Source organism: Tympanuchus pallidicinctus, unplaced genomic scaffold (genome assembly GCF_026119805.1).
Source record: "Tympanuchus pallidicinctus isolate F22 unplaced genomic scaffold, pur_lepc_1.0 scaffold10, whole genome shotgun sequence".
Taxonomy (NCBI): Eukaryota; Metazoa; Chordata; class Aves; order Galliformes; family Phasianidae; genus Tympanuchus; species Tympanuchus pallidicinctus.
The window spans coordinates 11,902,971-11,917,826 of record NW_026294619.1 but is presented as its reverse complement, the minus strand read 5'-3'; the positions used below and the strand labels follow the sequence as shown (position 1 = coordinate 11,917,826).

Genomic DNA, 14,856 nt, shown 5'->3' with positions numbered 1-14,856 from the left:
CCATTTCCCCTTGTCCTGCCTTTATCTATCCCTGTAAAGAGTTGACTCCCCTCCTCTCTGTAGGCTCCATTAAGGTACTGGAAAGCTTCAGTGAAGTCACCCCACAGCCTTCTCTTCTCCAAGCTGAACAAGCGCAGCTCCCTCAGCCTGTCTGCATAGGGGAGGTGCTCCAGCCCCCTGATCATTACTGTGGCCTTCCTCTGGACCCTCTCTAACAATCTGTCTTTCTTGTACTGGGAGACCCAGACCAGGACGCAGTACTCCAGATGAGGTCTCATGATGGCAGAATACAGAGGGACAAAAACCTCCTTTTCCCTGCTGGCCACCCCTCTACTGATGGAGCCTAGGATACCATTTGCTTTCTGAGCTGCAAGAGCACACTGCTGGCTCATGTTAAGTTTTTCATCCATCAGGACCCCCAGGTCCTTCTCCGCAGGGCTACTCTCAAGAATTCTCCTCCCAGTCTGTATGCATGCCTGCAATTCCTCTTGCCCAAGTGCAGTGTTGGAGTAGGAATAAAAACACCTAAGTTTTTGAGGCTTACATCTCGTTATTAAATGTCTCAGAAGATATAATTCTACAAAAACTAAACCTTTTTTGCAGAAATCATTGCTGATTTACTATACACTACCAATGATGCTTCATCATTAAAAGGCTTCTGAATATGTGTGCATGATTTTGCAAATTCTTGCCTTGAAATCTAGAAATTCTGTATATGAATTTAAGCATTAAAGCCCAAAATATGAAGAAAAACGAGAGTTTCAAAAGAAAGATGTTTTGATGAAAATGAAAAAAAAGCCATAAGCTTTCAAGAAGTAAATGGGAGTTATACAATACACAAATTGTATAGTTCTGAATGCAGAAAGACTATGTTAGAGTTGGTCTTTTAGCTGGAATATCACAGTGCAGAAAGCTATTACAATTATTTTGTATAGCTTCTGCAATATTTATTTTTTTAATATATGACAGGATGTGCATTATTGTATATTGCAAAACACTTTTGCACTATTTTAATATGTTAAATTACAGTAGCATCATTTTTTCTCTTCACTACTAATGTGAAAATTATACACAGTACAGATCATAGCAATAAGGAATCTGACTGTGAACTAAATATTTAGTACATGAGATTTCATACCTACAGGTACTACTGCCCTCTAATGGAATTGTTTAATCTGACCTAATTTAATTTTTAAAATGTAAATTACAATTTAATATAAAATTAACTACTGCATATTGCAATTGATTTTAATTGTCAAGTTACTATGTTTTGAAAGCTCAGTTCCTCCTCATAGCCCACAAATTACCATTCCCCTTCTGATAGCTAAATGATGGAGAAAAATTAAGCTATTATCATTTCACAGAATCATAGAATGGATTAGGTGGGATCTTAAAGACCATCTCATTTCAACTTCCCTGCCAAGGGCAAGGTTGCCAGCAACTAGATCAGGCTGTCCAAGATCCCATCCATCCCAGCCTTGAATGCCTCCAAGGATGGGGCATCCACAACCTCACTGGGCAGCCTGTGACAGTGCCTCACTACGCTCTTCCTAACATCTGGCTTAAATCTGTCCTCTTTTAGTTTAAAGTCATTCCCCTTTGTCCTATCATTGTCAGATCAGGTAAAAAGTTGGGCTCCCTCCTGCTTATAAGCTCCCCTCAAGTACTGGAAGGCCATAGCAACGTCTCCCCAGAGTGTTCTCCAACCTAAAGCAAGCCAACTCTCTCAGCCTTTCTTCATAAGATAGGTGTCCCTAGCATTTCGATCGCCATATTAGCTTGACAGCACTTCGTGTACATTTGGGGGTATTACGCTGTTGCACATTATCTTCCATCTCTTTCTGTGCACTGATTGTTTGGACAATAACATCTACAGCTATATATATACAGTTATATATAGATAGATAATGTGTGTCTATAAAACATTACATAGCAGACATCAGGTCATCGCTTTTTTGCTTAATGGAAAACACACACTGGCATGCAATCTACTAGGGCATATCAGCTGATTAGAGGGAACCTGGTCTAAAATCTTCCTTAGTCTTCTGTACTAGTGGCAATTAAGAGTTTTTTGGTATTTGACTGTATGTTGACTTCTAACCTCAAATAGTCTTATCAGCAAATTTACAGCCAGGTAACAAACTCAGCATTATCCAATTAAATGTTTAATCATGAATCTAAAAAAACCAATGACATTGAAAAAAAAAAATATTCCAAAAAGACTTTACTCAGAATTTCTTCACTGTTTCACCAGTTTACAAATCTTTATTAATAATTCAAAGGTAAATTCAACCTTTTATTTTACATGCCCCATTTCCAAAAATGGAAACACTATTCCTTCGAGACCACTGCTGCCTTTTCATTACTTTCAAAGCTGTGATTTACAGCTGTTGTAATACTTTCTGTTTGCATCAGGCTCCCAAACTCCTATTCAAGACTAAGAAAAGCCTCTTTCTATTTGATCTCCAAAGCATCAGTTTCCTCAGTTACCCCTCTAGTAATACTATACCGAGGATCTGTCACCTTAGAAAACTGAAGTCAGTAGCTTTAGATGTATCTTTTCATTAAGAAGACCAAATGCTCAGTTGATTTCTGAGAACACTGCAGTTCATCCTAGGTACTTTTTTTCTTCTCTCCATCTCTCCTCCTTGCCTCTCAAGCAAACCAAACTTATATGGGTTATTTATAAATATTTTTGTTTCTCAGCTGAGATTGTGTCCTACTACTTATCAAGTACTATTATTATATTTTAATTCTTTAATTAATTTAATTAATTAATTTAATTAAACAATTAAATAATCAAATAAAAAACTATATTTTACTGCTAAACCTGTGGACTTGCAGGCAGAAACTGACTTTTGCTATTAGCAATATCAAAGTTTAGCATGTTGGTTTAGTAAGCTATGACTTAATAAACATCATCAAGGTATTCAGAACTAATAATTCAAAGGAACAAGGATCTAAACATGGGAAGGAAAAAAAAATTCATTTCTTCAGTGAATGTTGAATTTATTAATTTATTGCCTGAATTAATCAAGTACTACCCAAAAGCTCAAAGCTACACATTAAAAAAATTAAAAACTAAGAGTGAGTTCACCGATGGTAAGCCACATTTAAATTTAATACAATCTAATAATATTTCCTGTATATTTACAAAATAATCCCCATAAAAAAAACTGAGTTTTGTTTATATACAACTTTTGATACATTTCACCTGATAAGCATATTTGTGGTTACATATGCTCACCTATAGTCACGGAATCTGCTACAGTCTCAAACTGAGGAATTCAGACAACTACTAACCAGAATTAGAACAGCAGCATTTTCAAAGTCAGAAATGAAAATCATAAAAGTTAAATGACTTTGCAATAGTACTTCTACCAAAAAACATAGTGTAATTACCAATCAAAAATGTGCAAATAATGGCAGGTCCAGTAAACAGAAAAGTTACGGTAATGGAATACAAATCCCTGTAAAGTAGTGAAATCAACAGAAGCAGCTACACAAATGAGGACATGGATAAAGTAATAAAGTTCTCACACACTTCAGTGATTTTGAGATATCTACACAACAGACTTCAGCGTGGGACAGAGATACCCAAGCTAGCTTTAAATGAGGTAATTAAGAATCAGTATATCCCCACCAGTACAGCCCTAATGGCAGACAAATTTGCACTGCCAAGAAACTCCCAACTAACAGCTCCTTGGCAGAAAATTTACCCTGCAAAAAAAGTTCCAGACTAAGAGAAATGCTCACATATAAGTACCAAGTTACATACAGGAATGAACACTTGTCTGGCTTTAGAATTGTGTCAGTTTCTAAGGAACTGAAAATTCAAACTCACAGAGACTACAGTGGACATTACCTATGATGATTAAAATGAGAAAGCTTCCTAGAAAGCTGTATGTATTGACTCATGTCCCTACGCTTACGTGTTTATTCTCCTTTCTCTGCCATGAAATGTCCCATTCCTCGTAAATGAGACTTCATGCAAAGAGGTCACTCTGGAGAAGCCATTAGCTGCCACTGCAAGTGAAGCACACACCTGGAGCTGAAGTTAATATTTATGAAAAAGCAATAAACAAATTGCTTGCAGCAAAAACATGTTATTGTCATTTCTGACACCAACCTCCATCTGTAGGAGTCCAATCTTTGAGGGGACACAGACTATAAAACTTGCAGAGTGAACAAGACTCAAAGAGTTCTGCTATTACAAAGTAATGCCACAACTAAAAGTGAAGAACCATTACAAATCTATCTGATGAAAAGAACTAAGATTTAACAGTTGCATGCCACTCCTTAAGTAACCAGACCAGGAGTGATGTCATTTGGACAACAGTAATATACAGATTTAAACATTTCTGTAAACCTACCGATAACGTCATACTTCATAATTTAAAAGTGTTTGGCTTTGTTTTCCAATATATTTTAATATATATTACATAAACAATTATAACTCATTATGCCACATCAAGCTCCATTTCCCCCCCCCCTTTTTTTTTTTTACATACCTTACACTGCTATTATTAGACTTTACAATTGAAATTAATCTTTTTAGAGGTTTTGCCAAGACCTGAGGGAACTGGTTTATTTAAAATTATGATGAACATAGCTCTGAGGACTGGCAGTGTGGAATTTTAATTTTGACTGTGCTCTGAAGATGAACCCTGCAATCGGTACAACCAAGGAAAAAGTCTTCCAGACATTTCTTTTCTCCTTTCTTTACATAGCTCCAGACAGTCTGACCCAATATTTTTAAAAGCATGAAGGATTTCAGCCAAACTAGTTCATGGATTAATTGCCTGGCATCACAATGAGCCATCAGATCACCTAGACTACCCTCCTGCTCATTGTGGACAAATGCATCTCAATGTTACATCTCTACTAGGCTCAGTGGCCACGCATGTTGCAACAACTTGTTTGGCCTGGCAGCACACTCTGCCCAGTTATCATTTGCTTGGTGGGGTGGCCAATTCCAGGTTTGTAGATACCGGATGTCTCTACCAGGCAGGGTAAAACATGCACAAATAGCAGATGGAAAGTTTTACTATCTTCTAGAAGTGCAGTCATGACTGCCTATGTCTTAAGACAGGCAAATCTGGCACATTTTTTTTTTTCTCTGAAAACTTACTTATCAACTGTAATGTTTCCATTTATAAGATGTAACCTCTGAGCTCAAGTCTCTCACTTCCAGCCCTAATATACTTGCAATGGCTCTCTTCTGAAGTGACAGCATTTTCTTTTTCCCAGTTTTTATGGCCTTTCTTTCATTTTTTTTTAGACAGATATTACCTGAACCGTTCTGAAATCACTCCTTCTAACAATACTCATTAAGATAAAGGACCTTCCCAATTTTTATAACCTGTTTATATATCCCTGATCACATCAGACCACTTTTTACTGCAGCACAGCACTAATAGGAAGTTATTAATCTATCAACATCACTGTCCTTTACTGAATCACTCCTTTTTACCATTATTCTTCATTTTGGTTTGCATTTTTCTTAAGCCCATTTGTTCTTATTAAAGCAAGTCTTACTTTTAAGGACTGGCCTTTAATAAGTGTTACAGGCTGCTTTCTGCTTACATATCTTTGTTTACTTACTTTCTACTCCACTATTCTTTCTGCCAGCTGCTGACTTAACATTTATTTGCATGTTACTAAAGAATGATGTTAACCAGTCAGAATTTTGAATTGTGTATAAGGAATATCTAAAATTCTGTGATTTACCAATCACTAATAACTACTTTAAGGTTTCTTAGATGTCCACGTACTGAATTCACTTACTAGAACCTTTGATAAGGTTTATACTGCCAGAATACTTTGTGTTATTTTGTCATATTTTATAAAATCTAAACATATTACCTCTGTGGTTGTCTGCCTGAGGTGGAAGGAGAGAAGAGATAAGTAATATTCAAGTTATCTTGGCAATTAACATATAATCAGCTGGAAAATACTGTTAATTCTTTTGGTTTTGACCAGGCCTCTTTTCTTTAAAACAAATGAACTGGCATTCATTCCATGTGTATCAATTGAGACCTTTCCAGTATTTCCATTATTTTGCATGCCACAGCTATTTGGTTTAGGCCTGATTAATGAGCTGTGGTAATAAAAGACTGGAAGCCCCCATCTAGATAGCACTTCTTTAGAAAAAGTATATAGGGTCACAGCAAATCATGTAGCAAAAAAAGTATCAGCAATGTTGTGTGACTGAGATAAATAAACAGGTTTACAGCACCGAAAAACATAAACTAATCTTTCCCACTCTTCAACATTTATAAGATTTTTCTAAGGAAGTTCTGTGTCAGATTTTCAGTGCCTGACATCAAGAAATATGGAGATAATTGCCAAGAGAGTGCGGGTGAGCACCGGGAACGAGAGCACTAGAAAGGCTGAGCTCTGGAAGGCTTTAACTGCACTGGACTCATGCACCTTGGAGGTCAAAGAGGGGCTTCCCAGTCATGATTCCCAAAAGTATCAAAGTCAGTTTAAGCCAAATAGAATGATCTGATCTCTTTACTAATAGTAAGGAAGAAGGGACTTAAATTACAGTAAAGAGAGTTTTATGTTAGACTTTAGGAAAATCCTTACTACTTCTACATTGTAAAGAACAGAGATAGTTGAGACTAATTGGAGAGCTGAGGAATCTCCAGGATAGAAGGCTTTTAAGACAGGTTAACCATTGCTTTTTACATAAACTCACACTGCCTTAGAGCAGAGGGAAAAAACTGAATGACTTCTCAAATCCTCTCCAGCACTGATTTTTATAAAAATCTAGTTTCCTGGTTAATGGAGCTTCTCTTTCCTTTTCAAACTAGTACTTTAACACATACGCTCTTCCAATACTCTTAAATTCCCTTTGTCCCTAAACTCATTAAATTTGCCATTAGTTGCCCAGAGATCTCCTCAGCCAATTCTTCCAGGACATTTGGAAGAGAATTTTCTATGCCAGGTGGTGGGGAATGCTTGACATTTTTTCATATTATATGAAGAAAATGCTGATTTCTAAATTTCTAAATTCTTAGCACCTTATTTTCTTTGTTTCTTTCCAAATATAGTTCAATACCATTCAAACGACATCTTTTATTCATAATAGAGAAATTCTATTTGAGTATTTTGAGACATGAACTTTTACCTAACATAATTTATTTTATTTTAAATTTCCTTCAAATTTACCCTTTTAAGTTTCCTTTTTAAGTTGCTTCCCAGTGGATATTTATTTACACTTTTATACTTTTTTTCCCTATTAATTATTAGAAGTGCTTTTATTTCTGTTTTCATGCTACCTCTAAAATAAACCAAGCTGTTATCCAAAACTGGCCTTTTTAAAATTTATCAATGATTTTGCAATCAGGAATTTTAAAAATTAATTTCCACTTTGGCCTTTTTCTTTTTCATATTTACATGTATGACACAACACACATAATTCTCCTCTGATGAATGAAAACAAGTCCGGATAATTTTTCATGTACAAAAACCAGCACCTCTTTAATGATAATTCACTTTTCTACACCAATAAGTTCTTAAATTGGGTGCAATATTTCTTTACATTAAACAACTGTTCTTTAACTTGGTGGCATTTTACACCTAGATACATGAAGTCTCCAGTGAGAGTCTTCAAAAACTAATTCCCTCACAGCACCATTTTTCTTTCCATATATTCCATACAGACATATAAGGAGTAATTTTTTTCTAAATTGATTCAGTTATCTGTTTCAGTGTCACTGTTCCCTGCTATTACCTGAATACATGTTATTTCAAACCCAGTGGCTCTGTGCTAACAACATTAAAACAAACAGTAATAGTAGTAGTTCTTTTGTCCAAAATCCTACTACCCACCTTTTTTATTCATCCATATTTCCACAAGAGAACTGTATTACACAGCAAGATCATTTTTAATGATCTTGAAATGTATTCCCTTTGTTAAATAATTTTACGTTTTTCTACAGTTTCGTAGTGCTCCTGCTACTTCAGAGCCAAAATAGTTACCTTTTCTGTACCTTACATGCAAACATGCACATACTCTCAAGACTAGAAGGCTGCTTCATCTCTCTCCAGAACATAAGCACACATTTTTTATGCTAGAAGCTTCAGTTTTACTTTATCCTTTTTCACACTGCCATTCTTCCACTCATCATGAATTTCTTTTTTTTCCAATGTTGTATTGTCATTAGTTTGCCAGTCATTACAGACCCCTCACTAACTTAGGTGCTCCGAAAGTAATGCCTCCTGTTTATTTTCATGGAAACCACAGCAGATACAAAAAGCACAATAACACTTCTATTTGATAGAGAAATTCTCACCTACAAAAGCACTATTTTTCAACATGGTAACCACCATTACACGTGCATTTTCACCAGCAATAAACAATAGCCTGCATGCCACCCTCATAAAAATCTGCACCAGTGGAGGTGGCCCACTGGTCACAGCTGCTGTGATGGCATCATTGCTATGGAAATGTGGCCCATGCAGTACATCTTTCTCTATGCTAATATCCATTGTTTGGTTCCATAAACATTCAGCAATCATCAATGAATGTCAATGGGTGCAATTTTTCCACAAGGAGGAATGCCATGCTGTCACACAGCAATAAAATGTAATGGAATACTGGTGGGAAGGATCATTGTCTACTGCCATAGCACCAATTTCTGCCTCTGACATCATGTGTCAATGTAATGAAACAGGAGGCATTACTTTCAGAGCAGCCCTCATATGCATTTTTGCCAGTGATGAACAAGAGCCTGCATGCTGTGCTTGTAAAATCCTGCACTAGCAAAGGTAGTCAACTGTTGTTGCCACTGTTGAAACGCACCACCCACTGCCTCACTGGGCTCACATACACTGACTGGTCTCCACAATCATTCAGCAAGCACTGATGAATGTCAGTGCATGCCATTTTTTCCACATGGAGGAATTCAGTTTCACCCCTTTGCGTCACACACACTTCCATATCAGATGATGTTCTGTCAGACTGTCCTTCTAAAACATAAAAGGACACTGGCAGAAAGTTTCAGCCTTTACTGCCAGGTCACCAACATCCACCTCTGATGTTGAGGGCCAATACAATAAAATAGGAGGCATTACTTTGAGAGAAGCTGTTGTACATCAGCGTTACCTCACTGGGTTAAGTGCTAAATAGAAAAAAAAAAAACAAGATGAAGCTCTGATTTAGCCTCTTTTTGTACTTTTTTGGGTGGAAAGTGGTGTTGAATTTTGATTATGGATTGTACATTTTTATATGACAGTGCTATATAAATATGCAAGAAAATAAACCAAATTCTTTACTTCATTGCTGATACCTAAAATTGCAAGATACCATGCTGAGAGATGCAATTTATGTAATTTTTTAAAATGAAAGAGTGTCTTGTACCTACTGAGAGAACTGATAGAGGCAGAGGCAATTGATTCCGGATGTATCTTCAGTACTATTATTCTACATACTGTCAAACCCCTGAAGCTAGTGAAATGGAAGCAGCAACTAACCTTGGAATGACACAGTATTTCATTTGAACAATTAAGTGGATGAGACATATTAAAAACCAACGCTGATTATTATAACTCATTGTACGTAATTTTTGCAAGTCTGCATGTTCCCTCCTGTTTACAACTCACTTGCCAAATACTTATTTTTTCAACTCCATATGCTTTTCAGTATTCAGAGGGATAAGCCGCTTCTTTCACAAACCATGCAGAGTTTTCTGTTTATTATTCATGCTATGTAATTAATCTCTGATAGCATCAACACATCACTTTACAATAATAAAACACAAACATAATGTATGATTGTATTTGGAACGGGGAGCTGTAAGGACATCCACACAACTTTTGTTCAACTGTGTGAACAAAAATGCAATTTTACAAGTATTTCCAAATAACAACTTATGGGGACATAATGGGATGGAAAAAAAATCTTACGAATTTGGTCTGGATGAGCCTGAACGAATGAACTTCAATCACAGTTAAAATCTTGACACTTAAAATTCTACAAGTATACCTAATTCATTTAATGAATTCCACAGCACCAACTAATTTAGATATTTTTCTTTTACCACTGTCTTCTTTGTAAATGCTTCATTTCATGTCAATATTTGCTTTACCTTGACATGACTGCAGAAATTTTGATAGATACTTGGAAAAGTATACCCTTTAGAAAGTAGAAAGCCCTTGGCTCTCATATTTGGGGAACAACAGACATCGGTCCTTACGTGTCATTTGAATAGAAACACTATAATGAGAACATATTGTCAGCCTGCTGTCTATTACATTTACTGTGGACTATTTTTAGTATTTCAACACCTGCCCTTCTGACAGTAAGACAGTGGATTTTTAAAAAGTGGCAAGTCTGTGTCTACATGCTGCCAAGGTTTACCCTAAACTTAAGGTATAAAATAACCAAACACAAACATTTTTTATTTTAACAGTAGCATTTTACTTCCTTCCTAATGCTACTTTGTTGTCAAAGAAACAACTGTAATACTTCAAATACTTATCAGAATGCTTTGATAAGCAATTGTGATTTACAATTTATAACCTGTATGCAGCCCATTGAACATACCTATGTCTTGTCATACCTCTATGTAAAAAAACATAATTAATGATTGTATTTTATTTATGGTTTTATTTTAGGATCAGGAAATATTTTAAATGCTGGACAAACTTAAAAATGACTGTTTTATAAAGTTGGAGTTAAAACCATGTAAGATAAAAACCGAAACAGATGGAATTATTTTCAAGATACAAGAACCCTTACACTCAAACCAAACAGTAACACAAAATTTATGTTATCTTTTTCCATCATTTTTGTAGTCTGTTTTACATATCATTAAAATTATGTAGAATATTTCTCAAATGCTTAAGTTAAAAAAAAAAAAAAAAAACAACCACAAAACTAGAAACGATAGATTTGTTCTGAATATTAGTCCATTATACCTAATTGCTTATGTTTAAATGAGGGTTGTTTCTGCTGAGACATCATGTAACAGGTAGAGTTCATTCCTGAAGTAGTCTCAGTCCAATTAAAAAAGGGAATATTTGACCAATATTTACATTTACAGTTCTTTGACTCAAGGAAAGGTATGAAATCTGTGTGGCAGTTCTCTACAAAGGATCTTGTGAGACTTCACTGACATGCAAAAAGGAATAATCAAGAAAATGAAGAAAAGAGAAATGACCTTTCCTCCTGTTTTGCAACAGATCTCTCAGGAGCCCCGCTGCACGATGACCTAGAGCAGGAACACGTTGTTGTACAGTTTAACTAGAGACTGCGTCACCTCCACACTGATGCAACAGTCTGGGAAGCAAGCAACTAGAAAATATATCTGTTGTGCTGCAACACACAACAATTTCTGCACTTAATTTTTTCTGGGATAATAGCTATAATGCCAAATTATTCAAAGCTTTATCTCAACTACGTATTTTACTGCTTCACAAGTTGCTTTGCCCTAAGATGTTGTCTGTTTTGAGGTCTAACATACATTCTTGCTTCCCCAAAATGAGTCCTGTTCATAAGTACAAGAAAAAAAACAATTACTGATGTAACGAGAAAGCATATTCATGTTTAGATTTTACATACACATAACCCCTGAATTTTCCTCAGGTAACAGTGAAATGAAGACCAAATAGGTAATATCCTACTTCTTCTAGACTATAATACAGATTTGCCCAAGAGCACTGCGTCAAAGCGATTTCAAAGTGATTTAGTTGAACACTGCAGTGACTAACGGGAATAAGACAGGAGGAGACCCTCAAATCCATAGCTCAGCCAGAAGGAACAAATTTCTACATTTGTAATGCAACAAAAGAGGTTGGGTGTTGCATTGTCAGCCCTGCAGGATAGGTAGCAAAAAAAAAAACAACCTGAAGAGTAAGTTTGGGCTGGTAGAAATCTTCACATGGGAAAAAAAAGTCTTCAGATTCCAGGGAAATGGTGTGATCTTAATCGTTAAGCTTTTATTTCTAAGGCATTTCTTCTCAGAGTGCATTTCTGCTAAAATGAAGTAAGATAAATTAATATGTTTTGCGGACCCAGAAAATAACATTGGAGCTGTTTATGTCACATATCTGTACTATTTTCCTAAGCTTTTGATTTTTTGGGTGAGATGCAAAGAAGTCAAGGACTAGCCCTGATAAAAACAGGACTCACATAATTAAGATAACAACCCAGCTGCCCTATGTAGTAATTTTCATTCTGACTTGAAAAAGCTAGTTGATATGCAATTCACCATCACGTTAATGTCAACACTAGATTGCTGGGCAGATTTTTCTAAATGAACATGAACACCTGACAGTTTTATCAGCTATATTTATTAACCTGAGTGTATCTTCATTAGGGAAATTAGAAACGGTGAAATTCAGACAAGTGGATTTCTCTTTCCTTGCAATGGCAAAGTACCCATGACTTGTGTGCTGAAGTCAATCCTGCTAGGTTGAGACTTCGTTTGTGGAGACATGACACTAGGCTTAACGTTCTCCACTTTTCTGTTAATCTTTATTTGTTCTGCATTCTTACAAACACTTGCTTTTATATCTTTTACTACACTAATGTTTTTGGAGAGATGGGAAAAAAAAAAGTTACATGGCAACAATCCTTGTGTGAAAAAAAACACACAGAAGAAAGGTATAGCCACGTATAATTGTCACGCAGGCTAATAATGAAGGTAATACTTCCATAATTAATGTTCCCACACTCTACGTTTCTTGGGATTTCCCCCTTTAAACAGTATAGAAACTTCTTAGAGGAGATCACGAAGATAATCAAACCCAGCTTATTCACCTGCTTCTTCCTGCACTGCACTGATTCAAAGACCCAGCCCCTCTATTAGTAAAGTAAAAAATGGTATTACACAGGTTCACCTTGCCCCATGAAAAACTGGACAGACTGATACAGAGGTACTTTCAAGAATCTGACCTGTCTTTTCAAGTAGAACGAGAATCAAAACCAACACAGACCTCTTCCTTTTAAATAGAGATGGTAGGAGAAGGACAGCTGATGAAGTGACAGATAGGGACTGGGAAGATAAATGGCCACTGCTTATTCAAATATGGTTATCAACATGGTTAATTACTAACCATGATGAAAAATTAGCTGTTTGATACTCTGAGGAACAAAACAGGCAGATGTTAGGAGAGGTACAAAGGCTGAAACAACTGAAGAGAGCTCATGCTTGACTTACAGCATAGCCCCACGAAGAAGTTTTTGTGCATCTCTAACTCAAGTTAACTCAAGTACTGAGGCAAGGATCCAGTTCAGGCAAAAGCAGGGCCCTTGGAGATGCCTATTCCCACACACGCAGCCACAGGGCTACAGAACACAACTGAGAGTAGGAACGAGGAGAATGAAGCTCTAACCTATGGACAAATCAGATACGGAAAGAGAAGCTGTGAAGCATGCAAGCAAGCATTTCTGTGGCCAAGAGATGTAGAACTGGCTTACTGGTGAAAGAGTGGAGACACAGATATGCCTTCTGAATGCAAAAGCACTTTACTACTCTGTCTTGAACTACTTATGTAGTTCAGCATAACTTCTTAACTGTAGGCTGTTAAATAAAGGTTTACCTAGATGTAGTCAGCGTTTTTGTGGGGTCGTTCCTATTTTGCAAACAGAAAGTTATGATACAGAAAGCTCATATAGCCCATAAATTGCAGATCTCTGAGGTACTTAAGACATCCAAATGGAGTATTTAGGGACACGGGTTAGTGGTAAACTTGGCATTGAGGTTAACAGTTGGACTGGATGATCTTAGTAGGCTTTTCCAACATAAATGATTCAATGATTCCCCTTGTTTCACTACTAGAGTACCTTCTTTTGCAAGCGATGTCTGCATGAAGTGGCACTGACAGTGGAAAAGCATATCTGCCCGTGTGGGGTTTAATCCCAATTAATTTCATTGTTGCAATTTGAATTACCAACACAAATTTATTCTAAAGTTATATAAACAAACCTCCAGAAATGACAGGATATTATAATAATCCATTGCAAGTATACAGTAACACCTCAAGCACGATGAACACACTCAAATACAAGAACAAGCTCCCTGACAAAAAAAACCCAAGAGACATACAAAGGATAGCAAAGGGCTATCCTGTCTGTATGTGTTTGGCTTTTTTTTAATTGTTAAAAGTGATGCACTTAATAATGGTTTAAACTGTCAGCAGATAAGGCAAGTCATCAGTAGAAACACCAGCTCTGGGAATATCAAAGCAGAAGCACTCATGACTTTCAAAGGTGTCAATGCTCTCAAGTAAAATAACCAAATTGCCTCCCTTGATTTCTGAGTGGCATCTCATTTGCTTAGTAAGTCACCCACTTTGAAAGTGAAAGGTTTAATACAGCTGGCATTATGGCTATACTGTATAACATATACAGAAAAAGAGTCTAGAAGATTAGAACTATGAAAAATACCACCCAGAAAGAAACTCAAAAGGCAACTTGGAAAACATCAAGTTCACATTTGACTATGTTAAATAGTCTCTTTCAATGCAGAGCCTCAAAAATATACCAAAGTAAATAAAAGTTATTTGAAAGAAGACTTGTGAGTTGCTCCACTCATGACAAATATTCCCAGAGATATCCCCAGCTTAAATTCATGATGATAAAATCTTTCCTCTCTCCTTTGATTAAATATCCACATAGCCAGTCAGTTTAATGTTTTCCAGCTTTGTAATTCTCTCTTTCACTGAATCAGTCTGTCACTTTTTCCACTAGCTCTTCATTTATAATTTATGGTGTCAAGCACCAAGCTTCCACAGCATGAACATTTTACAGGTGCTAGGTCAGGCTGTCAAACTAAAGCACATGCTAATAATTGCTAGCTTTGAAAGTCTTGGTCTCTTTACTTACAATGGAACATCAGTATG

The 14,856-nt window shown here is 36.3% G+C and overlaps 1 protein-coding gene across 5 annotated transcripts in view; it reads right to left on the bottom strand.

Annotated features, from left to right (window-relative positions):
• The window catches only part of EPHA6 (EPH receptor A6), a 496,053-nt gene that overhangs the window by 459,025 nt on the left and 22,172 nt on the right, over nucleotides 1-14,856 (bottom strand). The window lies entirely within an intron of this gene.